The 26,687-nt window shown below is 39.7% G+C and overlaps 1 protein-coding gene and 1 pseudogene across 10 annotated transcripts in view; one reads left to right on the forward strand and one right to left on the reverse strand.

Moving 5' to 3' along the window:
* SIPA1L1 (signal induced proliferation associated 1 like 1) overlaps positions 1 to 26,687 on the forward strand; it is a 385,188-nt gene that overhangs the window by 194,967 nt on the left and 163,534 nt on the right. The window lies entirely within an intron of this gene.
* LOC111721879 lies at positions 14,156 to 14,273 on the reverse strand (annotated as a pseudogene).

Raw genomic sequence — 26,687 nt, forward strand, 5'->3', positions numbered from 1 at the left:
TCTAGTATATGGGGCTGGCACCCTACTCCTTGAGCCACAGGCACTGCCCCTCTTTTTTTTATTTTTTAAAAAGGTTTTTATTATGTCTCTTATTACATTTAATTGATTAATTAATTTGTTTGTTTGAGACAGAGCCTGACTCTATCACCCTGGGTAGAGTGCTGTGGTTTCATAGCTCATAGCACCCTCAAACTTTTTGGGCTCAAGTGATCCTCTTGCCTCAGCCTCCTGAGTAGCTGGGATTAGCTGGGACTATAGGCACCTGCCACATGCCCAGCTCTTTTTAGAGATGAGGTCTCACTCTTGCTCAGGCCGGTCAAAAACTCCTGAGCTCAAGCCATGCTTCAGCCTCCCAGAGTGCAAGGATTACAAGTGTGAGCCACTATGCCTGGCCCATTCTTCTTTTTTGAAAAAATGATCATTTATCAGAAGATGGTTGTTATGAAGGGGCTCCTTTTTTTTTTTTTTTTTTTTTGAGACAGTGTCTCACTCTGTTGCTCTGGGTAGAGTGTGGTGGTGTCATCATTCTTGCTCAGGCTGGTCTTAAACTCTTGAGCTCAAGGAATCAGCTCACCTTGGCCTCCCAGACTGCTAGGATTATAGGTGGGAGTGACTGCGCTCAGCCCTGAATTCATTCTAAATAAGGAATATGTTTTCTGCTATTTTCTTTACATTGGGAAATAATAATTTTTTAAAACTCCAGTGTTTTTTTTTTTTCTCCTGGTAATGTAGCAGATTTTCAAAAGCTTTTATAAGGGAAGATTGTTCATCTTACACCATTACTCAGTTATAAGAATCTATTTTCAACTGTGTGTTTCTATAATTTCATGGTAAGCTTTGCATGAGAAACCCTAAAATATGCCGAGGGAATTTGTTCTTTCCGTGTTTCTATATTTTTCTCCTGCTCCCATCACCATGGAGCTAAACCCTGAGACATGTTAGGTTGAAAACAGTCATGAGAGAAGAGGAAAAACCATATCGGCTTCTCTTCTGCCCCCCGGACCCTTAGGGAGCCCAGGGGGTGTTAGTCTGAAGGTCTGAATTGGGCCTAAAGATGGGCTTGGGGTGTTCCTCAGAGTGTTTTCTTCTTTTCTTTCCCCCCCTTTTTTTTTCCTGGAAAATGCTAACAGTATAATCTGAGCAGATCCATGAATTAAGGAAAAATATACCTTAAATGTGTAGGGAGGAGCCTTTCACCTTGGTCCACCCCTACTCCACAGATCTGTGTGCTTCCAAGATCACATCGCATTGCTTAGGGCTCCCCTGTGTCATATAATTTTTGTTTGTTTGTTTGTTTGAGACAGAGTCTCATATGTCACCCTCAGTAGAATGCCATGGCATCACAGCTCATAGCAACCTCAAACTCTTGGGCTTAAGTGATTCTCTTGCCTCAGCCTCCCAAGTAGCTGGAACTACTGGCGCCTGGCACAACGCCTGGCTAATTTTTGGTTAGTTGTCTTTGTTGTTTGGCAGGACCGGGCCGGATTCGAACCCCCCAGCTTTAGTGTATGTGGCTGGCACCCTAGCCACTGAGCTACAGGCGCCAAGCCATATATATATATATTTTATATAAATACCAAATATCCAAATGTGTGTAAGACTAGTTTTTAGAGTGGCACTGTTTGATTCATTGAATAATACAATGCTTATCAGCTTTCTTAAACTGAGACCTTTGCACAGTAGTTGATAAAGTTTTAATACAGTCTTATTAATTGAAGAATTTGAGTGCCTAATCTCCTTTGTTCCTAGTGGAAATGTTGGTGGTTATCAATCAAAAAAGCAAAAGATGGCTCTGCTTGTCTTTTTAACATTCTTTAGGGTAAGGTTCTTTTGAAATTCATAGCCTCGGCTCGGCGCCTGTGGCTCAAGCGGCTAAGGCGCCAGCCACATAGACCTAAGGTGGCGGGTTCGAATCCCCAGCCCGGGCCCACCAAACAACAATGATGGCTGCAACCAAAAAATGGCCGGGCGTCGTGGCGGGCGCCTGTAGTCCCAGTTACTTGGGAGGCTGAGGCAGGAGACTCGCTTGAGCCCAGGAGTTGAAGGTTGCTATGAGCATGATGCCATAGCACTCTACCCAGGGGGATAGCTTGAGGCTCTGTCTCAAAAAAAAAAAAAAAAAGAAAAAAGAAATTCATAGCCTCCTCCAATTATAGACTTTGAGCTTTGGCCTGTCTAGGTGGAATATTCTATTCAGTCTCTTCAAATGTAGTAACAATTGGAGAAATAATTTTTCTTCCCTAATGTTATAATCTGTGGCTTATTCTACTTGATAGAAATACCTACTAATGTTATTTTTGTTTGGCAAAAGTAGTTTGGAGAAACAGATTCATGTCTTAATATTAATTATCAATCCAATCTTGTCTTCAAACCTTTAAACATTCATTTCGGGAAGTTTAGATGCCTCAATTCTTTTTATTTATTTATTTATTTTGGCTGGGGCTAGGTTTGAACCCATCACCCTCAGCATATGGGGCCAGCGCCCTACTCCGTGAGCCACAGGTGCCGCCCCCTCCATTCTTTTTAAATGGTACTGTTTTCTTGGCATGCATAAAGGCATGATATTGAATTTAAAAGTGGCTAACCTTAAAGAAAACTGTGTAATTCAAACACCAAAGTCTTAAAAAATATAAAGATTAGGAAAAAGAAAGTTTAAAAATGTATATCTGCTTTCCTGGTGTGGGCTGGTGAGAAAAGATGGTCTTTTTTGGTTGCTTTAAGTCTTTAGCCCCCCGTCAGTCCTCCCCCACTGTGAAACCTCACGTGTCGACATTCTTCAGTAAAACTGCCCACAGATGACCTTCTTTACAAACAGCCAGTGAGGACTTTGTTCATTTTTATATTGATAAGAAAAAGATAACAGTTCACAAATTACAATGTCCTCTGATTTTATTCCTTTAAAGTTGTTTTGGTGAGTTGGATGTTTCCTTCCTGTTCTCCTTATCTGCTTAGAATATTTAGTAATCCCTGCTGTAAACAGACCCAGACTTTGTTGTTCTGTTTCTGTAGCACAGGTAGATTAGAGTAGCGTGATTGTTAAGGGGCCTGGGATTCTCACAGTGGTAAGTGAATACTGACTTCAACTTAAAGCCACCAGCTGCATTAGCCCATTTCAAGAGAGTTGGCTGTCCGTTGGCACTTTGAAACCAGGCTATGACTTCTCCTCTCTAGCTATGAAAGTCCTGGATGGCATCATCTTCCAAGAGAAGGCTGTTTTGTCTACACTGATATGTCAGTGTGGCCACCTTCATGAGTGCTCTTGGCTATTTCTTCTGGATGACTTGCTGCAGCTTCTCCATCAGCACCTGCTGCTCCACCTTCCACTTCTATGTCGCAGAGGTGGCTTTTCTCCTTGAGCTTTATGAACAAACCTCTTGTGGCTTCAGACTTTTCTTCTGCAGCTTGCTGGCCTCTCTGATTCATAGGGCGGAAGAGAAGTAGGGGCTCTCTCTGTATTAGGCTTTGGCTTCAGGGAATGCTGTGGCTGATTTTCATTTGTCCAGACCACTAAAACTTTCTCCATATCGACAATGAGACTGTTTAGCATTCTTACCAACTCTCTGTTCCCTGGAATAGTTCTAATTTGCAGTCAGAAAGTTTTCCTTTGCATTCAGACCTGGCTGAGTGACACCCAAGAGGCTTAGCTTTGGGGCCTGTGGGCACTTCCTCTCTAAGCTTACTCATTTCTACCTTTGATTTAAAAGTGAGAGATGTGCCACTCTTCCTTACATTTTCAATTTCCACTTGAACTTAGCGGCTATTGTAGGGGTGTTAACTGACCTAATTCAATGTTACCGAGTCCCAGCGAATAGGAAGCCCAAAGAAAGGGGTGGGGGAGAGACAGGCAGTCAGTGGAGCAATCAGAACACACACAACATTGATCAGTTAATTTTGTGTCTGACATGAATGTGAGACTCAAGTTACTCCTAACCATTACAGTGGTAACGTCAAGGATCACTGGTCGCAGATTAAAGTAACAAATACAACAATAATGAAAAAGTTTGAAATGTTGGGAATATTACCAAAATGTGCCACAGCAACACTGTGAGCACTTGCTGCTGGGAAAATGGCACAGATAGACTTGCTTGGTGTAGAGTCACCACACACCTTCAGTTAGTAAAAGCCGCAGTATCAGCAGAGCACATCACGGTGAAGCCCCATAGCACTGGGTACGCGTTTATCAAATAGAAGCATCTTTTCAAATATTCAGCTAATTATTTTTTTCTTTTGCAAAATTGCCCACGAATACTTCCCTTCTCATTTTTCTTTTGGATTCTTAGTGTTTTATCTTACTTTATAACAACCCTTGGCATATATTCAGTGTAATCAACCTGTGTTGTATTTGTTGTAGTTTTTTAAAACTAGTTATGGTTTGCCACTTAATATACGAATGTTTTAAAGTTTTTTGTAAACAAATCGGTTAACATTTTCTTCTGTGATCTCTTTCATTAAATTTACTCATAGAAAATCTTTCTCATTCATTATTTCAATTTTTCTTGACGTTGTATTAATCCCTAACTAAGCCCTTACCACTTAACTAATTTTGTAAAAAAAGGAATCCTACTGTTTGTGAATAAGAATGTTTGTAGTTCTCTGCACAGTGGCCACTTGCACGTAATTATTAACATCCAACTTTGCTATAGCACTCGGTCCTTAAATTCCAAGTTTAAGTTCTGATAAACTTGGGTCCTTGTAAAACTACTTCATTGAATATACAAATTAAAAAACACACAAAGTAAAATAAAATTAAACCAGTTAGGCTGACTCCTATAATAGTTTATACTTTGTTTAAAGAGGTCCAGTAGTGAAAGTTGACTCTTGAGATGTAACATAAAGGAACCTACCTCATTTGGGGGGGGTAGGCCTGGCTTGTAGCATTAGGCTCAAGTTGACTGCCAAATAGAACATAAAATATTGATTCTGGCATAGTTTATGATGATAACTGCTAATTTTCTAATCTGTGCAAGTTCAGCTTTTTAGACATATATAAATCAATTGTGAAAGGAAAATGCTTTCAATTTTTTGGAAGATGAATACTGCCAACCTACATTGTAATTATTAAAAGTGTTGATTTGTGATACATAAATCAGTTGTCTCATGATTTGTAAACTAATATTCCAGGTAGCATAGGCCAAAAACATTTTATTAAATTCAAAGCCTAAGTATCTTATGCTGCTCTGACCGTCCTATATTTATTTGTTTATCTTCTGTCTCACACAGTAAATATAAAGATTTTGGGCAGTATCTTCACATAGAATGGTGCCTCAGATATTTGTTAAATAACAGATATCTGTTCAATGAGTATCAGGGCATAGACTGAAAAACACTGGGCAAAGGAATACTCTTACTCGAGTACCCAGGAGACATTGAATGAGACACTCAATGATCTTATGACTGTTAATACATGAAGAACAGTACTCTCCTAAAGATGAACCTGGTTTTTACCTTTTCCATTAATTTTGTGGATTCATTAAGAGTAATAGGTTTGTAGGAGGCAGTAGGAAACTGGGCGTGCGGAGAACTTGAGTGTGTTTCAGGGCAGTTCTCTGTTACGGGAGGTCGGCAGGAGCCCTGTGCTTTCATTTAATGAACTCTCATCAGCAGTGGCGTGGGCGGTGGGCACAGGTCATGGCCGCTGTGAGCTGGTGTACGTGCACACGTGGGGGGTTTGCCGTGCAGGTCCTGTCTGTGAATCAAGATAATCTAAGTCTCCTCGCTTGTTAGTTTTCTAAAGCCTTCTGGATGCATGTGTACCGGCAACAGATGTCAACATTTTCATTTTCTGCTCAGTCTTCATTACAGTTTCATTCTTTTCCAGCTTTTCTTATTAAATGCACTCCTTACAGATTTTTCTTTCTCCAGGGGCATTAGACTCTTCTAGGAAAATTTCTAAGATTATGTTAAAATATTGTCAAGGATTCACGATTTTATTATTTAGAGCTCACGGAGATGTTCGTGCGAAATACGGGGGCCCTTTTATCTGTATAATAATTAAGGGTTGAGTAAGAGAACAATTTTCTTTTAAACCAGGAGATGTGGGCTTAGATTCTTTCTCGCTAGAATATTTTGAACCCAATTCTGTTTTACATACCGAAGAAAGAGGTTTTTGCATTTTTTTCTACCAAATGTAAAATACAATTTTTAAATTTCCCCAAGCATGTTTTCTAACTGTTGCGAAAAGAAGCCTACTCCATTTAAAGGAGAATTATGTAAGCTTATTCTTTCTGTATGAAGATTTACTTTATTGAACTAAAGTTGGTATGAAGTACTTTTCCTTGGATAATCATTGAAATAGAGCCTAAGAGAGGGAGACTTCATTTCATTAACATACCCAGTTTTGCTTCATGTGTAAGATATTTGCATATTTTTGGTAGTCTCTGATCACTGTAAGAACTAAATTTAGAGGCGTATCTTAAAAATCGTATTATAATCTAGCATTTCTTTATTCCTTTGTTCATTTTACTTTCACATACCTAAGCTGCTGCTTTAGTCAAAATATTGTCTATTTTTGGTAAATATTAGATTGAAAGTATTAGTAAAAATCACAGATCATTACACAGATCATTATAGAAGTTTTTTTTTTTTTTTTTGATAGAATCTCTCTGTGTTGTTCTCAGTAAAGTGCTGTGGTGTCACAGCTCACAGCAAGCCCAGCCTCCCGAGTAGCTGGGACTACAGGCATGTGCCACAACGCCGGCTATTTTTGGTTGTAGTTGTCATTGTTGTATAGCAGGGCCGGGTTCAAACCCATCAGTCTGGGTGCATGTGGCCAGCACCAAATAACATAGTCTGTCCCAAAACTTCTGTAGTGACCTACTACATGTCTAAATTGATTTGTTGCATCTGTTAAGAATGTGGTCAACTGTAAGCATTAGAAGACTATTCAGGTGGCTTAAGCAAATGGAAATTTATTTTCTCATGTAAAAAGCAGCTTCAGAAGCCAACACTGTAGGGCTGGTCCCCATGCTCAGTGATGCCACAAGGAACCCTGGCTCTCATTCTCTAATGCCATTGGTATCTGCCCTCCTGCTGGCTTGATGACTGTATGGTGCCCATGTTCTTCTAGGCATCCTGTATTCCAGAAAGAAGAGAGGGGAGTAAGACAGTGGTGGGCAAAGATGGGCTGAAACTGTTCTTTTATACAAGGAAAACTATAGTTTGCTCAGAAGTGCATGCTGTAGACTTTTGCTTACTTTTCACTTGATCTTAGCCTAAGAGCCAAGAAGTGGTTCTGTACACTTTTCATTGATCAGAACAGAAGAGGCAGTTAGCACTACACCAGTCACTGGCCAAGGGGTGGGAGAGTCCACATTCACTTAGAGAATGTTTGGACCCCGGAGGTATGTTCCACGCCTGCCTGAACAGACTGAGAATCTGTCGTTAGGGAATAATTGTGAGGTGGGATGTGGGGTGGGTGATGGACAGTGTCTGCACACCTGCTGTGAAGAATACAGTACCTAGGAGATACATCTGGAGGTCCTGTGCACTTTGAATTCCCTTGAATCTTTATCTCCCAGAGTAAATTAAAAAAATTTCCCCAAATTCTTCAGATATCCTTCAGTCACTGCCTGTCATTTTTTGGGGATGACTTAGATATTAGGATAACAAATACTGTGTTTTAGAGTCTTCCTTAATGTGATTTTGAATGTAATACTTTGAAATAAAAATTTAAAATGTATTTAATAAATATGTACTTCTGAAATGGAATTCTTTTTAGCAGCTATCTGGAAGATTGAGTTTGTTTTGCTTGCGATTAAAATGCCTTTAAGATGATTTATTATTCAAAATGTGTGAACAGTGACCATGATATATGTGAATTCATATTTCCCTTTTTTTTTTTTTCTTTGAGATAGTCTCACTATGTTGCCCTTGGTAGCATGCCATGGTGTCACAGCTCACAGCAACCTCAGACTCTTGGCCTTAAGCAAGTCTCTTGCCTCAGCCTCCTAAGTAGCTGGGACTACAGGGGCTGGCCACAAAGCCTGGCTATTTTTTGGTTGTAGTTGTCATTGTTGTTTGATAGGCCTGGGCTGGATTTGAACCCACCAGTTCCAGTGTATGTGGCTGGCGCCCTAGCTACTGAGCTACAAGCACCGAGCCTCGTATTCTACTTATATATCATAAAATTTTTCCCACATAGTATATCACTTTTTTTGAGAGGTCTCCCTGTGTTACCCAGGTTTGAGTGCAATGGCCTCACTGTGGCTCCTGGGCTTAAGCCATCTTCCTGCCTCAAACCTTCTGTGTAGCTGGGACTATGGGCACCTGCCACCACACCTGGCTAATTTTCCTATTTTTTGTAGAGAAAAAATGGGGGTCTTGCTTGCTTTTGCTTAGGCTGGTCTGACCCCAGGCCTCATGCAATCCTCTTGCCTTGGCCTCTTAAACTGCTAGGATTATAGGTATGAGCTACTGCACCTGGCCAGTATATCACTTTTAAAATTGCTTTAGTGTTACAATGTATTTAACCATCTTCCATTTATACAATTAGTTCCATTTTGGGCTGCTATTATTAATGCTGTAGTTACATCTATATTTATGTAGATTAATTTTTAATGTTCTGGATTATTTTCTTTAGAATCTTCACATTTTGATGCCCTGTGAAGCTAAGCGAAATCCAGTAGCATTATACGAATTCACAGTGCCTGCCAGCAAGATACGAAAATACAATTTTTTCTGTCAATTTCTCTAGTATTTATTTATTTATTTTTTTGAGACAGAGTCTCTGTATCTCTGGGTAGAGTACTGTGGTGTCATCATAGCTCACTGCAACCTCAAACTTTTAGGCTCAAGCAATCCTCTTGCCTCAGCCTCTCCATTAGCTGGGACTGCAGGCACCAGCCACAATGCCCAGTCTGTTTTTAGTAGAGATGGGCTCTCGCTCTTGCTCAGGCTGGTCTCAAGCAGTCTACGCAACTTGGCCTCCCAGAGTGCTAAGATTGCAAGAATGAGCCACTGCTGCTGGCCTCCAGTATTGATTAATGTTGATTAAAAATTTTTTTGTTAATAAACAAGTAAAGAATCATTTTGATTTTTTTTGTTTTATAGTAGCAAGGTGAAATATTTTCTATCCATATATTTTCTCTTGTAAATGGCATTTTCCTATTCTTGTTCAATTTATCATGTTTTTGAGTAACAAAATATATTGTAAAATGGTGCATTCTCATTATGGAACACAGGTTAGCCATAGTTGTCACTTAAAAGAACTATAGTAATATTTTTTCTGGAAATTTGTATAAACTCTTTCACTCATAGCATATGTACTACTCAACTGTCTACATCTACGTTTCTGATAATATATTAGACGCTGGAGATAATATAGTCATTGTAATTGAAATCATGTTCATGACCTCAGAAAAATGATGGTAATTTTGTGTATTTTTTCCTAATACTTCTATTATTTCATTTTAAGACACCAAATTTTCTAGTCTTTAATAATCATTTTTAGATGTTTAAAATAAATATGTTTATCAAAAATAGAACCCATTTTTATCAAACTTTATGTATAGTTTTTTTATTACTTTGTCTATCAAATGATTTTATGTTTTTATTGTATTTACATATATGATTAGCAGATTTAATAATATTGCCTAAAATTTCATTTCTATACATCATTAATACAGGCGAAGTTGTTACTACAGTGATAGGAACATAGTAAATTCTCAGCAAATAGAAAAAATGTTCTCTAATATCTTGAATGTTGAGACTAGAGCCCATTTAACTTAGCATTGTTTGGGTAACCTGCTAGTTTGTCCTGTGTATTTTTTCATATTTGTATGGACACGTATAATATATCACTTTTTAATTTAGCAGAGAAATTAAAACTTCTTAAAGTTGGAAAGAATTGCCAGCAATTTCTGTGTCTTCTATATTTGGGGATATTTTATTATTAATATTTTGTTTCTTCTTTAGCTTTTTTGGTCTTTTCTGTTATTTTACTTGCGTGATTGTGTTTTTAATAGGAAATTATCTAAGTCCTTGCTTACCCATTCATTTTCGTATTTTAAAAATTATTTACTAGTCTCTATATTTTTAAATTTCCAATTTGGGCTTTGATTTCTTTTAATGTGAGTTCTAGAAATAGAAAACTTGTATTGTTTTTAATCAAAGAATTCTGTTATTTACTCACTTTATCTTTTTTTGTTACAGTTTACTAAATTTTGCTTATTTTTATGTACATCTTCCTCTACTTTTCTGTGGTTGTGAGTTGAATATTTAGTTTATCATTTGTATTAAAAGTTATAAGTTGAACTCCGTGTATGACTGTGGCTTCATCCAGTAGTTGAGGAATTTTGATTTCCAGTGTTCCAGAATGCTTAGTAATCTCTTCTTGTATTTCAGTTTGGTGTAACATCTAGTTGTTATTTTGTTTTGGTTTTACTAGACAATTACACAAATTACTGTTTGATTGCATAATGTAAATAAAGTCTTTTTAAAATAAATAGATTTTAGTTTTTTGAAAGTACTTAATGTTTTCTCAGTTTTCATATTCATACTGTAGACAATGAATTGACTAGAACACTGAGCCTATTTTCAGGGTGCAGACGTCGGTGTAATTAATCCCATCGTTTCTTTGACCGTCTTTGTGTGCTGGGGCCAGTGACTGTGCTTGCTGGCTGCCTTATCTCCACTGGTCCACTGTTCAGTTCATGTCTTCCCTGAGCCCTGTTGAGAACTGAGATTCCTGACACCCTTTCTCTCCTGCCTTTATTACTCTTCTCTGCATATCAAAATCTATTTCTGTTTATTTGTCATCTGTCTCCCTCCCGAGACTGTGCCTCATGGAAGGCGGGCAGGGACTTTATCGCTTTCAAACTGCACAGTGGCCTGTGTGCTAAGAACAGTACCTGGCCTAGAGCAGACCCATGGGAAATGTTTTTCTAGTTAGCAGCAACATGATGGTTTTAGTTCATTTCTCTTTTTATATCTCAGTTTTTGCCTTGATTTCATTTGTTGCTACTTGACACAAAATGTCATCTTTTAGTACAATTATTTATTTTATCATAATACCTAGGTTTGATGCTTTTAAAGTTCACACCCTGTAGTGTCACTTTCTGGTGTTTTATTTTTCTTACTAGAATTTTACTAAATGGCTCCTTTAAAATTTTCTGTCTTCTTTTGGTTTATGCTGCTTGGATTTTTGTTGTTTGGATACAAACTAAGGTTCTGTCTTTTTTTTTTTTTTTTTTTTTTGAGACAGAGTCTCAACTCTGTTGCCCAGGCTAGAGTGTCATGGAGTCAGCCTTGCCTAGCAACCTCAAACTCCTGGCCTCAAGCGACCCTCCTACCTCAGCCTCTCAAGCACCTGCCATAATGCCTAGCTGTTTTTTCTCTTTTTAGTAGAGATGGGATCTTGCTGTTGCTTAGGCTGAACTCCTGAGCTCAAATGATCCTCCCACCTTAGCCTCCCAGATGCTAGAACTACAGGCGTGAGTCACTGTGTCCAGCCTGAGGTTCTTTCAGTAAGTTGAAGTAGTTTTTGTTTGTTTGCATACTCGCATTAGTAAGATTTTTTTTTTTTTTTAAACTATGAATCCTTAAGAATTATAATCAGTGCCTTTTGGTTCAGTGACTGTGAACTATTTCCTTTTCTGTCTTCTTAGGAGTCAGGGTGTAATCGCTGAACTAAAGCATTTATCGGGTCCTCTTTCTGTCCTCGGTACACACGCTCAGTCCTGTGGTGGTTCTGCGTTACGCCACCAGGCAGTGTGATCTGATTCACTCCTCTCCACTATAGCACACACTCTTTTCTTCCCTGAACTTCTGCCGCCAGGCCATAGCTTTCCTAACTGTCCAGCAATCATAGGTACTCGTCCTGTGTGTCCTTACTGACCTCGCGTACATTGCTGGTCATTTTCTTCTTATGATACACTGTGCTTTCCACAGTCCCTGCACACAGAAAGTGCTCAGTAAATGTTAAATATTTTTTCTTCCTCTTTGTTACTATTTTCTTTTATAACTTACAAAGTAATTAACTTTTCCCTCCTTTGATTCTCTATACCATAGACCCACTTTTCTTGGGTCTAATGTGAATAAATGAATTGATTTTTATAAATTTTCTTCTTTTTTAAATTAAATCGATGGAGGCCTGCTTTTGTTCCTACAAATACAACACTTAAAGATAGGAGCAGTCTTCTCCCCTGCCCTTGACGTCATAATTTCTAACCCTTGGCATTTTCTTTTCACCCCTTTCTCTATTCAGCATAGCTGTTTACTTAATTCTAAAATAAAATCTGTTTACTTGGACAGATTTTTATTAGTACCTTCCCATACTTTAATTCAGGTGTCCTCAAACTACAGCTTGTGGGCCACATGCAGCCCCCCCTAGGACATTTATCCGGCCTACTGGGTGTTTTTGCCCTCACTGCCTGTCCTGCTTAGCAGCCGACTTGTCCCAGGGCCCCCAGTCTGGCCCTCCAGCGGTCTGAGGGATAGTGAAATGGCCCCTGTTTAAAAAGTTTGAGGACCCCTGCTTTAATTCTTCAGTTAATGGTACTTTCCCCCCCTTTCCCCCTGTGAACCATACCTTCTCTGTCTCTCCCTGCAAAGAGTACTCAGGCTTTACATCATCAGACTGGCACATTTTTAAAGCTGTTGGTGAGAATGGTGAAAAATGGGTCCTCGCCTGAAGAACATTGATCTTTGTATTTGTTCATATTTTCTTTTTTTGAGTTTCTACTTCACATTTCTCATCTTTATTCTATGTCTCATTTTTATGTATATTGTACATCTTTCATTCACTTAATCTCTCTGATAATTTTCCGTTCACTGTATCACTCCATTTTTGCCTTACCTTACACAGCCTTTTCAGTTGGGTCAGGCTGCTGTATTTGTTTTATTCTTGTTCATTCCCTGCACCTGGGAGACTTAGTCTCGCAGGAAACTTTTTGAGGTCATTTTCTATATGTCTTTTTAATTACAGAGATCCTGACTTTGGTTTGGGGAAGAGGCAGGGTAGGTCTGCCTAATGATTTTCCTGAAGGTTCCATCTCTCTTTAATTTTGCAGTCAAGCCAAAACTAATCGCATTTCAAAAATGCTTTTGAAAGTATAATCTATCCCTTTTTAATACCATGTTTACCCCAAAATAAGACACTGTCTTATATTTATTTTTTTTTTAAGAAGACGGGAGAGGATGAGTAGAGGGACGGTGATTGGTGGGACCACACCTATGATTCATCTTACAAGGGTACATGTGAATCTTTCTAAATGTAGAATACAAATACTTAACACAATAACCAAGAAAATGATATGAAGGCTATGTTAACCAGTTTGATGAAAATATTTCAGATTGTATATAGAACCAGCGCACTGTACCCCACAACTGCATTAATATACACAGCTGTGATTTAATTAAAAAATAAAAAAAAGAAAGAAGAAGGCGCACTAGGGCTTATTTTCAGGGTCTGTCTTTCTCTCCACGCCAAAATGCACAGCCACACTCATCACTAGGTCTTATTATGAGGTAGGGCTTATATTTAACAAATACATAGAAATCCTACTAGGGCTTATTTTAGGGGTAGGTCTTATTTTCGGGGAAACAGGGTACTACAGGCATATGGTAGAAGTATAATAATGTACAGTCCTTGCCATTTGCTTGCAGTAGTCATTTGGATTGCTAGCTGACAAATCCTTTTTTATCACTGCACAAGTAGATACCCATATATGGTAAGATTTATTCCTCTTTTAAATATTCTGGCATGTTTTTATGACTTTCTTACTGATCTCTCTTTACTTATAATAAAATTTATGGCGTGTATGTAATTTCCTGCATATTGCTTCCAAAGTAATTATATTTTTTGGAAAACCTCTTTATAGCAAATATTTATAAAAAGGAAATTTTTTCCTTCCAAAAAATTAACTGTCTTTATTTTCCCATGATCTTCTGATGTCTTTGCACTTTTGCATTTATAAATCGTGCTCACAGAGCAGAATATGTCTACTTTTAATTTAACATATCTTAAATTTAGGCCATGTTAACTGCTAGCCAACTCATAAGATTAAAAAAAAGGAAAAAATTATTATTTTGAAAATAATATGAATGTCTAACCAGAAAAATTAGACAGTCATCAAAATATTAACTCTAATAAGAAGTTAAAATATTCATTCTAATAAGATTACTGGATATGAAGTAACAATCAGTATCTTTGTAGTACACTAGCAACAGTGTATTAGAAAATGCGGTTACATGTGTGGTCCTAGTTACAATAATAAAATATTATAATGTACTCCATAATAATAAACTATAGAAATGATCCCTGAAAGTATAGTCTTAATGTACTTCATAATAAATCTAAAAAAGATACCCAGTGACTTTATGAACTGAAAGATCTGTTTTTTATTTTTGTTTATGTATTTATTCATTTATTTATTTGAGACAGAGTTTCCCTCTTCACCGAGGCTAGAGTGCCCTGGTGTCACAGCTCACAGCAACTTCAAACTCTTGGGCTTGAGCCATCCTCTTGCTTTAGCTTCCTCAGTGATATAGGCACCCACTACCACACCTAGCTAGTTTTTCTATTTTTAGTAGAGCAGAGTCTCACTTTTGCTCAGGCTGGTCTCTAATCCCTGAGCTCAAGTTATGCTCCTGTCTCCACTTCCCAGAATGCTAGTCTTCTAGGCCTGAGCCCCCAAGCTGGTGAGTTTGACATTTCCTACTGATGAAAAGATGTTCCAACTTCAGCTTTCAGGAGTTCCTGTTCTAGAGTCCTCTAAAGAGACTGTCATAGATGTTCCAAAGAATATGTGAGAGGAAGATTTATGCTATCACTGTTTGTAATGGCAAAATACTGGAAATAATCTCAACATCAAACAACAAATTCTGACATATACAAAGAATAGAAAAACGTACAGATGCTACTATAAAGAACCTATATCTTTTCTTATAGCAACATGGAGACATCTTGATAATAGCTTTATGTGAAAGAAGGAAGTTGCAAAAGGATATGCACCAAATGACACCATCTATATAAATCTTAGAAAAATATAGAGTACTACCATGGAGCATTCCCTTTCTGTAGAAGTTTAGTAGTGTGCATAGGAGTGGTGCATAGCATCCTCGGGAGAGAAGTGTCTCTAGAGAAGCCAGGAGAATAATGGGGAGGAAGTGGATATGTCAGCTCTACACATACTGGTAATGTTTTGTTTGTGATCTGCAGCAAATTTGGCAGGTGGCTAAAGTTTTTAAAACATAGATGATGGATATCTATGTTCTCGCATGTTTCAACTATTTCATAGTTAAAAGCTTTCAGCCTAAACTAATAGTGTGGCAGCCTCCAATTCAACACGGCAGACAGGGCACATGGCGTTATTTCCCTTCCTTCTTCCAGCCCTGTGTCAGTGGTGTTCAAGGAATATAAAGAGTTATAAATACACAGTACAAAGAAGAGGAAATCATAGAGGAGCAGCTTAGAGTCATCAAGTCGGTTTTGGGTACTAGAGAACAGAGGGACGAATTGTCACTAATTTAGTGATGTGCAAAGAGCTGAATCCAAACAGCTTCACTGAAGGATTCCAGAAGACTGACCCCATGCAAGTCCAGGACTGGAGTTGCCAGGTAGCTAAGGAGATCGGACTGAGGGATGGATTGGTTTTAGGTAGATACTTGGGTCTCTTCTCTAGCCATTGTTTAATCATAGAGGCTCTGGAAGTGGGGAGCTAAGGAGATCAGACTGAGGGATGGATTGGTTTTAGGTAGATACTTGGGTCTCTTCTCTAGCCATTGTTTAATCATAGAGGCTCTGGAAGTGGGGGGAAGTGACTGGAAACATTTCTGAACTGGTCCCAGAATGCTGGCAGCCAGGCAGGAAATGGGACCATCGTTCTCCAGAGACCGAAGTGGATCCTAGAAAGGAGCTACGTGTCCTGGCGTTTCAGTCCCCAGTTAGACGGGAAAGCCGTGTCTGATTTACAGGAGAAAGGAATTCATGGAGACCATATTTAGTGGCTTGTGGGGTTGTTGAAAAGGCTGTGGAACTGGGGCTGGCAGATGGGCAAGAACAAGGATGGCCAGGTGGCCACGATGACAGTCCCACAAGAAAGCCTCTGAACGCTGGCTGTGTCGCTTCATGTGCCACCATCGGGTACTGAGGGGCCTCAGTGCATCACTGTCACTTGCCATGTGATGGGTTCACCTCCTTCCCACTCTCTAGGCATGACTCTCAGTTCAGATTCCAGGATGTGCAGGTCTCATGGTCTGTGGGGCAGGCTGAGTGTCCACACCCTGTCCATGAGAATGGCTGGGTGAAGTGACTGGCATTCTTAGCTTCTGCCATGGAAGGAAGAATATGTTGAAGGCAAGGAGATTCTCTGGATATCGATACAGAGATGAGAGGCTAAGAAGTCATGATTTTCCCCCCTCTGTTCAGTTTCCCGAAGTAAACCAACTGGGCCCATCTGGTCTACTTCCATCTGGAAGTCTACTTAGAAGTCAGCAGGCCCGGCCTCCACACAGAGCTTCAGTCTGCCATTTTAATGCCTCAATTTTGAATATGAAAGATCCGTCAGTGATAGACAAATGAGGAAACCTTTCATGTGAAGGATAGTGATCAAAAGAAAGCAGAAGAAAAGTACATTTGGTGGAACTATACATACTGAAGATTAAAAGAAAACACAAAAATTTAGTTTATTAAAAGGATGAGAGAAAATACTGTAGTCATTAAGCAAGAATAAAAGAAGCAGAACACAACATTTTTTCAAAATTGAGCTGAAGAGTCAATGTGAAAGATAAAATGTTCTGATTGGAAAACGAAGTTCAAAAAAATTCTCTGAAATACCTAAAAAAAAAAAATTGAAAAAAAGAAAAGAAATGGAGGGTGGAGAGAAAAGATAAGAAACTGTTCAGGAAGTATATAGTATCCAGCAAATAGAGAAACATTCACAGAATGAAAGAATAAAGAACAGGAGGGGAAATTAAGGTAATGAAATTAAATTTCGTTCAACTGTTCAAAGTATGTTTTTATATTGAAAAGACCCACTGGGTACCCAGGCAAGGACTATAAAAAAATCATCCTAAAGGCCATTCCAGCATTAAATAGAAAGTCCTAAAAAATTTTAGAAATTAACATATAGAAGAGCAAAAATTGTAACATTATTGGAATGCTCAATTCTAACAGCAAGAGCTAAAAGATAAATACCTTTGTATTAGTCTGTTTTCTGTTGCTTATAACAGATACAATAATGAGTAATTTATAAAGACAAGAAATTTCTTACATTCATGGAGGCTGAGAAGCCCAGGTTGAGGGACTGAATCTGGTGAGAGACTTCTTGGGGGGAGGGCTCTGAAGTGGCACAGGGCATCATATCACCTGGCCAGGGAGCTGGGTGTGCTAACATGCCAGCTCAGGTTTCTTTCTTTCCTGAAAGCCACCAGTTCTCCTCCCATGATAAGGCATTGATTAATCCATTCCAGGAGTCCCCAAACTTTTTGGCACCAGGGACTGGTTCCATGGCAGGCAGTTTTTCTGTGGAAGGGAGGAGGATGGGACAGAGGTGGAGCTCAGCAGGATTGCAAGTGACCTGGGAGCAGCTGTGAATACACATGAAGCTTTGACTGTTCGCCCACCTCACCTCCTGCTGCGCGCCTGACTCCTAACAAATCACAGACCAGAACCTTTTTTGGCACCAGGGACCAGTTTCATGGAAGACAGTTTTTCCAGCTGTAGGGGTTGGGGAAGGAGAGAGGTTGGGTTGGGAAGTGGAGCTCAGACGGTGATGCTGTGTGGCCAGCTCTGACAGGCCACAGACCAGTATAGGTCCATGGCCTAGGGGCTGGGGATCACAGCATCAACCCCTTGATCCATGAGTGGATTAGTCTACCCAGGAGGACAGAGCCCTCAATCTCTGATCACCTCTTTAAAGCCCCATCTCTCTTTACTGCCACACCAGAGAATAAATTTCAACGTAAGTTTTATTTATTTTTTAATTTTTTAATTTTTTTTTTTGTTAAATCATAGCAATGTACATTAATACCATCATGGGGTACAGTGTACGGTCAACATAAGTTTTAGAAGTAACAAATATTCAGACCACAGCAACCTTGAAAATTCTAATGTTAAATGTTTTACTAGTTCTAAACCCAGCCAACCTGGGCTTCCTCAGTCAATTTAAGGCTAGACCTGCTTTAAAATGCCCAAACTTTTACACCCATGTAGCCCTCACTAGGCAGTTGCTAAATGAAGATAATAGTCTATCCAAATGGGAGAATAAACGGAGAAAGAAGTGAGGTCTGGGAGAGAAGGGAAAGGGCCATCAGGGTGTGTTTGATGGGCTCTTTCCAGGAATGCCTGTGCGGTCAGCCCAGAGATTGGTGGCTGGGTCGGAGCGAGAGAAGAGCTCACCAGAGAAGGCGTCGGGGAAGAGAAGTGGAATTGACAAGGGCATCTGTTGTTTCTAACCACGTAGAAAACAACAAGAAGAATTTTCTTGCATCTCTTACAGAATTTAAGAACAATTAAGGATAGGTGTACAGAAATTACACAAATGGGAAAAAATGAAGCAGTTATTAAATTCTGAAAAAAGAAAGTGAATGAGCAAATACAGCTGTAATAATATAAATCCTGATCTATACAGCTACGTGGTATACTGTAATACACACACACATACATGTATATACATACATGTACTTAGAATGGGGGCAAGGAAAGTCCACAACAGGACTTTGATAGGGAATAACTGAGATTGCTACATCAAGAAATAGCAGTGTGTGGCTCGGCGCCTATAGCTCAACTGGCTAAGGCGCCGCCACGTACACTTAAGGTGGCGGGTTCGAATCCCCAGCCCGGACCCGCCAAACAACAATGACGGCTGCAACCAAAAAATAGCCGGGCGTTGTGGTGGGCGCCTGTAGTCCCAGCTACTTGGGAGGCGGAGGCAGGAGACTCGCTTGAGCCCAGGAGTTGGAGGTTGCTGTGAGCTGTAATGCCACGGCACTCTACCCAGGGGGACAGCTTGAGGCTCTGTCTCAAAAAAAAAAAAAAAGAAATAGCAGTGTGAGCCTGTTCCTTAGGAATGAGGAAACATTGGAGGGAACAGTGCTGGGAATTGGAAGTATCTGTTGCTAGGAGTGGAGAAGATGGCGTGAAGGAATATTGTGTTTCTTTCTCATAGGGCCGTGATGCTGTTTGCCTTAAACTACACTGTGCATTACTTTGATTAAAAACATAAATGAATTAAAAACTAAAGAAGTAGCATTGCAGCGAACATCTTTGTAAAATAGGTTTTCCTTCATACAGATTATAAAATCACTTCTCAGTGTGTGCCGTGCCACCTGTTCACACATGGTGACATCTATGATTAAGTCTCTACTGAGGACTGAGTAAAACCAAATAAGGTACAAATGAGGTACAGAACCTGGCCTGAGTGCTCATGCCTCAGAGGGTTGCGCATCAGAAAACTCTGGAGATCCAGACGTGCTCTGTGATTGTTTTCTGGGAACCCAGGATGCAGGAGGTGCTGGGGACCTCGTGGAATGGAGGGGCTATCTGTGGCAACCCAAGGAGAGGGAAAGCCAACGGATCCCTTGGGACCTGTTGAGAAAGAATCCCTAAGAACTGGTCCAGAGAAAAATGTCTTTTGTTTTGAGGGGACTGTGCATTCCAGATATTGGAAGAGAGATTACAGAGATCAACAATATGAATAATATTTTCCAGTTTACCCACCAGTAATTTCTTTTTCCTTAAAAGTGTTCTACCAAATTCTGTTGTCTGTAGCTTTAATAAGGATTTCTGTTTTAACCATTAATGGTCCATAAGGACATTCCAAGAATGTTTTCTCAAAGGTATAAAATGATGCAGTATTGTTTTTATTTGTATATCTTTTATGCTTATTATACCCATGTTTGTTAGAACACTAGATGGGCTTTTCTTGGTCTTGTGTCGGTTAAAGAATTTTTCTTACTCCAACATATTCTTTCTTTTAAACTCATGTGAACTGCAGTTTTGCCAGAAAACTTCAAAAGGACAGTCCCCACTTTTTCTTGGCAGCAGATCCCGTGTTAGAAAGTAATAACACATAGTGAAATTCATGATTTCCTGAAGGTAGAAATTTTGATTTTTCATCAGCTTAGATTCCCAAGCAATAGTTATCCCATGGGATAGTGTGAAAGGGTAACATGGGGGTAGGGAAGGAGTGGAAGCTTCCTGAAAGAGAGTATAACCAGTGGAATCTTGAAGCAGCAGTCAGAGTCAAAGAGGAGACAGAGAGCTAGGTAAGAATAAAACAAGAGTAAGAGGGAAGAGCGCTGGATGGAATTGTGTTCTAGAAGAAGTTAGCATTTGGCTTCTCATGAAGTCTCATGAGAACCTGATAAATTCAAGGTAGGGAGGAGGTCAGGGAGCATGGTGGGGAGAACATGGAGAGATCGGGCTGTTTATTAGGGAGATTTATCTTACATTTGGGAAAATTCTGATTTTACCATGAAAGCAGAGGGAAGTTACTATGAAATTTTAAGCAAGAGTGTCACAACCCGTCGGGCTTCTACGGCCCTGGTCTCGGTTACCGCAGGAAGGAACCAGGCGAGAGGCGGATTAGAAGTACAAGCTTGTGGAAGGCGGGCTAGCCCTTACTTTCCAGGTAGCCCTGAGCAACCTCCGCACCAGCCTTTTATTGAGCCAGAACCACAGGTGAGGGGAGTAATTAACAATGACTATGCGCTGGGGGCACGAGCTCTTCTTCCACAAGGAACTCCTGTGGACAAATGGCCCGAGGTCCACCCCTCAGCTGCAGATCATCTTGCTCAGATGTCGTCTGGCTCTTGGCGGCTCCTACACAAGAGAATATAAGAGAGCTGAGCTTGCATGCACCAATAAACAGTACCGAATAGGCAAAGTGATCAATTTTTAAAGTGAGCACTCTTGCAAACACACAAGATTACATTTCAAGACCAAATTTACCATTCTAGTTAGAGGATTTATTTCACTTTACCACAAAAATGAAAAGTGTGGCCAAAGAGTAAAAGACTTCCTGCCACAACGTTTTATCTTTGAACACTAGGCTGGTTGGCATTTGCCCAGTTTTTTTCCTAGTTTATAAATGAAGGAAAGTTTAAGTGATTGAGTTAATAAATTTGTGAAGAAAACCTCATGCAGAAATCTGAGATTTTGTAACTTTGGGGGAATGGATTAAAAATCCTTTTATTTGAAGGTTATGCATAATGTATATGTTTGTTTGTACATGTTCATAATTAATTTTTAAAATCCCAGAGGGATATGGTATACATTAAAGGAAGATATTATATTTGATCCCTGTCTTTTTGTTGACAAGTTGCCAGAATTATTTGTATGGGGCTCCTATTTTGAGATTCAGGATACGTGAGAAGGATTCTAAATGGGTCAGATGTGAAGTTGAAGTATTTCATCAAGCATTTTACATGGGCTTCAGATGCGGAGGTCCTCTGCCTCCCCTGAACATGAGTGGATTTTTTGTGTCTTGGTCAAAACCACCTTTGTCTTTCCTTCCTGTTTCTGCGAGTACCGTATCTCTTCAGAGGAGACCTGTTCTGTTACCCTGTCTCTCCCCAGTCTTACTGTCCGTGCACCCAGCCCACATGCAGTGTCTCTAAGGATGCACATACTGTCAGGAGGGTACCACTGAGGTTGGGATTGGGACGGCTTAAAGGAGACAATGTGCTTTGCACTTTTCTTATACTATTTTAGTTTTTAAAAAATCCAATAAGAAGCATATAACTCATTGATTTGAAAAAGGGGACAGCAAAGGAGGGACTTTTGTGTGGGAGAAATATTATTTGAAGGTGAAAGATAGAAGTGCAAGCCTGTTGACTTTGAGAGGCCAAGAAAGATGGGTTGCAAAAGCCCAGGAGTTTGCAGAGCAGCCTGAGCAATGTACCAAGATGGCATCTCTACAAAAAATTTCAAAGCTTAGCTGGGCATGGTGGTGGGTGCCTGTAGTCCCAGCTACTCGGGAGGCCGAGGCAGGAGGATCACTTGAGCCCAGGAGTTGGAGCCTGTAGTGAGGTATGATGATGCCATAGCACTCCAGCCTCGGCAGTATATAGTGAGACCCCCATCTATTAAAAAAAAAAAAAAAGATAAAAATTGCTCTGGTCATATTTAATTTGGGAATAATTTATGTTATGTTATGACAGAGACTTCCTCTGTCATCCTGGGTAGAGTGCTGTAGTATCATAGCTGGTTTCTGTCGTCTCTTCCACCCCTGATGTATTAACCACCCTGCCTTCTGTTGTCCTGTGAGAATGTGTTTATTTACTTTGCTAGAATTTTTAATGGCTGGCTCTGTTGTATCAGTTTACCTTTTAATTTTTTTTTTTAATTGTTGGGGAGTCATTGAGGGTACAAGAAACCATTGAGGTTACGCTGATTGCATTTATTAGGTAAAGTCCCTCTTACAATTGTGTCTTGCCCCCAAAAGGTGTGGCACACACCGAGACCCCACCCCCCTCCCTCCTTCCCTCTCTTTGCTCTTCTCCTACCCCTCCTTCTTTCTCTGCTCTCCCCTTGCCCCACCCCCCGCTGTATCATTAATTGTCCTCATATCAAAATTGAATACACAGGATTTGTGCTTCTCCATTCTGGTGATGCTTTACTAAGAATAATGTGTTCGACTTCCATTCAGGTTAATACAAAGGATATAAAGTCTCTATCTTTTTTAATGGCTGAATAGTATTACGTGGCGTACATATACCACAGCTTGTTAATCCATTCCTGGGTTGGGGGACATTTAGGCTGTTTCCACAGTTCGGCAATTGTAAATTGAGCTGCAGTAAACAGTCTAGTGCAAGTGTCCTTATGATAAAAGGATTTTTTTCCTTCTGGGTAGATGCCCGGTAATGGGATTGCAGGATCAAATGGGAGGTCTAGCTTCAGTTCTTTGAGGCTTCTCCATACTTCCTTCCAAAAAGGTTGTATTAGTTTGCAGTCCCACCAGCAGTGTAAGTGTTCCCTTCTCTCCACATTCACTCCAGCATCTGCAATTTTGAGATTTTGTGATGTGGGCCATTCTCACTGGGGTTAGATGGTATCTCAGGGTGGTTTTGATTTGCATTTCTCTAATAATTAGGGATGATGAGCATTTTTACATATTTGTTAACCATTCGTTTGTCTCCTTTAGAGAAGGTTCTATTCATGTCTCTTGCCTGTTGACATATGGAGTTGTTGGCTTTTTTCATGTGGATTAATTTAAGTTCTCTATAGATCCAAGTTATCAAGCTTTTGTCCGATTCAAAATATGCAAATATCCTTTCCAATTGTATAGGTTGTCTATTTGCTTTGGTTGTTGTCTCCTTAGCAGTACAGAAGCTTTTCAGTTTAATTAAGTCCCATTTGTTTATTTTGTTGTTGTTGCAGTTGCCGCGATAGTCTTCTTCATGAAGTCTTTCCCCAGGTCGATATCTTCCAGTGTTGTTCTTATGCTTTCTTTGAGGATTTTTATTGTTTTATGCCTTAAATTTAAGTCCTTTATCTATCTTGAATCAATTTTTGTGAGTGGAGAAAGGTATGGGTCCAGTTTCAGTCTTTTTTTTGCAGTTTTTGCCCAGGGCTGGGTTTGAACCCGCCACCTGCAGCATATGGGGCCGGTGCTCTACTCCTTTGAGCCACAGGTACCGCCCCCAGTTTCAGTCTTTTACATGTGGATATCCAGTTCTCCTAGCACCATTTATTGAATAGGGAGTCTTTCCCCCAGTGTATATTCTTATTTGGTTTATCAAAAATTAAGTGGTTGTAAGATGTTAGCTTAATTTCCTGGTTTTCTATTTGATTCCAAATGTCTATGTCTGTATTTTTGTGCCAGTACCATGCTGTCTTGACCACTATGGCTTTGTAGTACAGCCTAAAATCTGGTATGCTGATGCCCCCGGCTTTGTTTTTATTACTAAGAACTGCCTTAGCTATATGGGGTTTTTCCTACTTCCATACAAAATGCAGAATCATTTTTTCTACGTCTTGAAAGTACGATGTTGGTATTTTAATAGGGATGGCATTGAATTGGTGGATTGCTTTTGGAAGTATAGACATTTTAACAATGTTGATTCTTCCCAGCCGTGAGCATGGTATGTTCTTCCATTTGTTAATATCCTCTGCTATTTCCTTTCGTAGGGTTTCATAATTTTCTTTATAGAGGTCCTTCACCTCTTTTGTTAGGTATATTTCTAGGCATTTCATTTTATTTGAATCTCTGCTGAAGGGAGTTGTGGCCTTAATTAGCCTCTCATCTTGGCTGTTATTGGCATATACAAAGGCTACTGATTTGTGGACATTGATTTTATATCCTGAGACATTACTGAATTTTTCAATATTTCCAGGAGTCTTTTGGTTGAGTCTTTGGGGTTCTTTAAGTATAAGATCATATCATCAGCAAAAAAGGGAGAATTTGACCTCCTCTGCTCCCATTTAGATGTCGTTTATTTCCTTGTCTTGCCTAATTTTATTTTAGAACTTCCAGCACTATGTTAAATAGTAATGGTGACAGAAGACAACCTGGTCTGGTTCCAGTTCTAAGAGGAAAAGCTTTCAGTTTTATCCCATTCAGTAAAATATTAGCTGTGGGTTTGTCATAGATAGCTTCAATCAGTTTAATATATTCCACCTATACCTATACTCTTCAGTATGCTAATTAGAAAAGGATGCTGGATTTTATCAAATGCCTTTTCTGCATCTGTTGAGAGGATTGTATGGTCTTTGTTTTTGCTTCTGTTGATATGGTGAATAACGTTTATAGACTTGAGTATGTTAAACCAGCCTTGCATCACTGGGATAAAACCTACTTGATCATGATGTATGATTTTTTTTGATGATATTTTTGAAGCTGTAATCTATTGGCTAGGATTTGTTGAGAATTTTTACATCTATATTCATTAGTGAAATTGGTCTGAAATTCTCCTCTTTAGTTGGGTGTTTTCCTGGTTTTGGTATCAGGGTGATGTTTGCTTCGTAGAACAAAGATCTGTTTAGGAGCCCTATTTCTTTCAGGCTAAGTCTAAGGAGAGGGTGTGATTCCAAATATTGATCCATTTCCTTCACATTGTCAAATTTCTGGGCATAGAGTTTCTAGTAGTATTCAGAGATGATCTCTTGTATCTTTGTGGCATCAGCTGTTATTTCCCTTTTATCATTTCTGACTGAGGTTACTAGAGATTTTACTTTTCTGTTTCTAGTTAGTCTGGCCAAAGGTTTATCTATTTTATTTATTTTTTCAAGAAACCAGCTCCCTGTTTCATTAATTTTCTGAATGATTCTTTTGTTTTCAATTTCATTGGTCTCTGATTTAATTTTGGATATTTCTTTTCTTTTGCTGGGTTTAGGCTTAGATTGTTCTTCATTTTCCAATTTCATAAGATGGCTTGTGAGTTTGTTGATGCCCTCTCTTTCCATTTTTTGAATGTAGGCATCTAAAGTGATAGATTTTCCTCTCAGAACTGCTTTTGCAGTATCCCACAGGTTTTGGTAGCTTGTGTCTTCATTGTTGTGCTCAAGGAAGGTAATGATTTCCTGTTTGCCAGCCTCTTCAGACACAGTACCCCACCTCCATCAAGTAGAGAGGAAAGACAAAAATGCTATAGAACAAACCCAAATAAGCAAACAGAAAACTTTATGGGATAAAATTAGGGGACAAAACAAATAATAGGGGTAGAAACACTAGCAAAAATGAAGTTCTTATTTTTAAAGCAGGCAACATTAGAAACTTAGATTTAAACTAGGAAAATGAAGAAAGAAAAGAAAGAAGAAAAAATCTAGAGGGAAAACGTTGAAATTAAAACAAAACAAACAAAAAGAATAAACCAAAAACAAAGCAGCATATATATCTTGCTGAATATTGTCTGGGCAGCAGGCGATCTTCTGGTGTATGAGATGTTAATCAAAATGCTGCTAATGGCGGTACGAGATGGAGCCTGGAGGCCTCTGCTGATTTCTCAAACCCTGCAGGGTAAAGAACCTAAATCTCTCCTCAGCCTCCTTGAAAGGCACTTTAAACTGTCAACCTTGGCTAAGCAGAAGCTTTCCCAAGAAAGCACTTGTCGCTGGGATCAGTGGCTGTCTGCTTGCCCAGTGTGCCAAAACTGGTCTCACTCTATGCCTCCGAGGGCCAGGGCTGTAAGGTGTCTCATTCTCTGCCTTTAGGCTGTTTGGTCATTAGGTTACTTACCCAATGTCTCCTGTAGGATCCCCAGGATCCTCGCTCTGTGACCCTGAGGGTGGAGCTTGCCCGGGGCAGTTCTTCCACAATGGCTTCCTGCAGCCCACAGCCGAACACTATTAGCTCCATCTGGCTCAGCGGCACGGTCCGGGGCCCTAGACAATGCTTAAAGTCCTCTGCACTCTAGCCCAGGTTCTTCCAAGGTAGTTCAACTGAGTCCCCAAGTCCAAAAAAACAAAACAGGGCAGGCCTTTCCAGTTTGCAGTCTCACTGCTGCTGTACTTACGGCTGCTGGCGGCATGAGACCGAACGAACACTCATCCACTTGCCGGTTCTCCACTGCTTTTGTCCTCCTCATGGGGTCCAGAAGACTCTCACTGACTCCCTGTGTCCCCATAGGGATATTTCTGGGCAGATCCCACCAGCCAGAGATGCCTGAAGTCCTGTCTGCCCAGTCTCCTTGTGCCCAGTTGCAAGGAAGATGTTACTTGGCCGCCATCTTACTACTCCTTCCAGCTTTTAGTTATTTTATTCTAACAGTGTATTGTCTAGTTCTGACTGTGTCACTTCTTGGTGAAC

Source organism: Otolemur garnettii, unplaced genomic scaffold, assembly GCF_000181295.1.
Source record: "Otolemur garnettii isolate 467f Iridium unplaced genomic scaffold, OtoGar3 scaffold00196, whole genome shotgun sequence".
In the NCBI taxonomy this organism is placed as follows: Eukaryota; Metazoa; Chordata; class Mammalia; order Primates; family Galagidae; genus Otolemur; species Otolemur garnettii.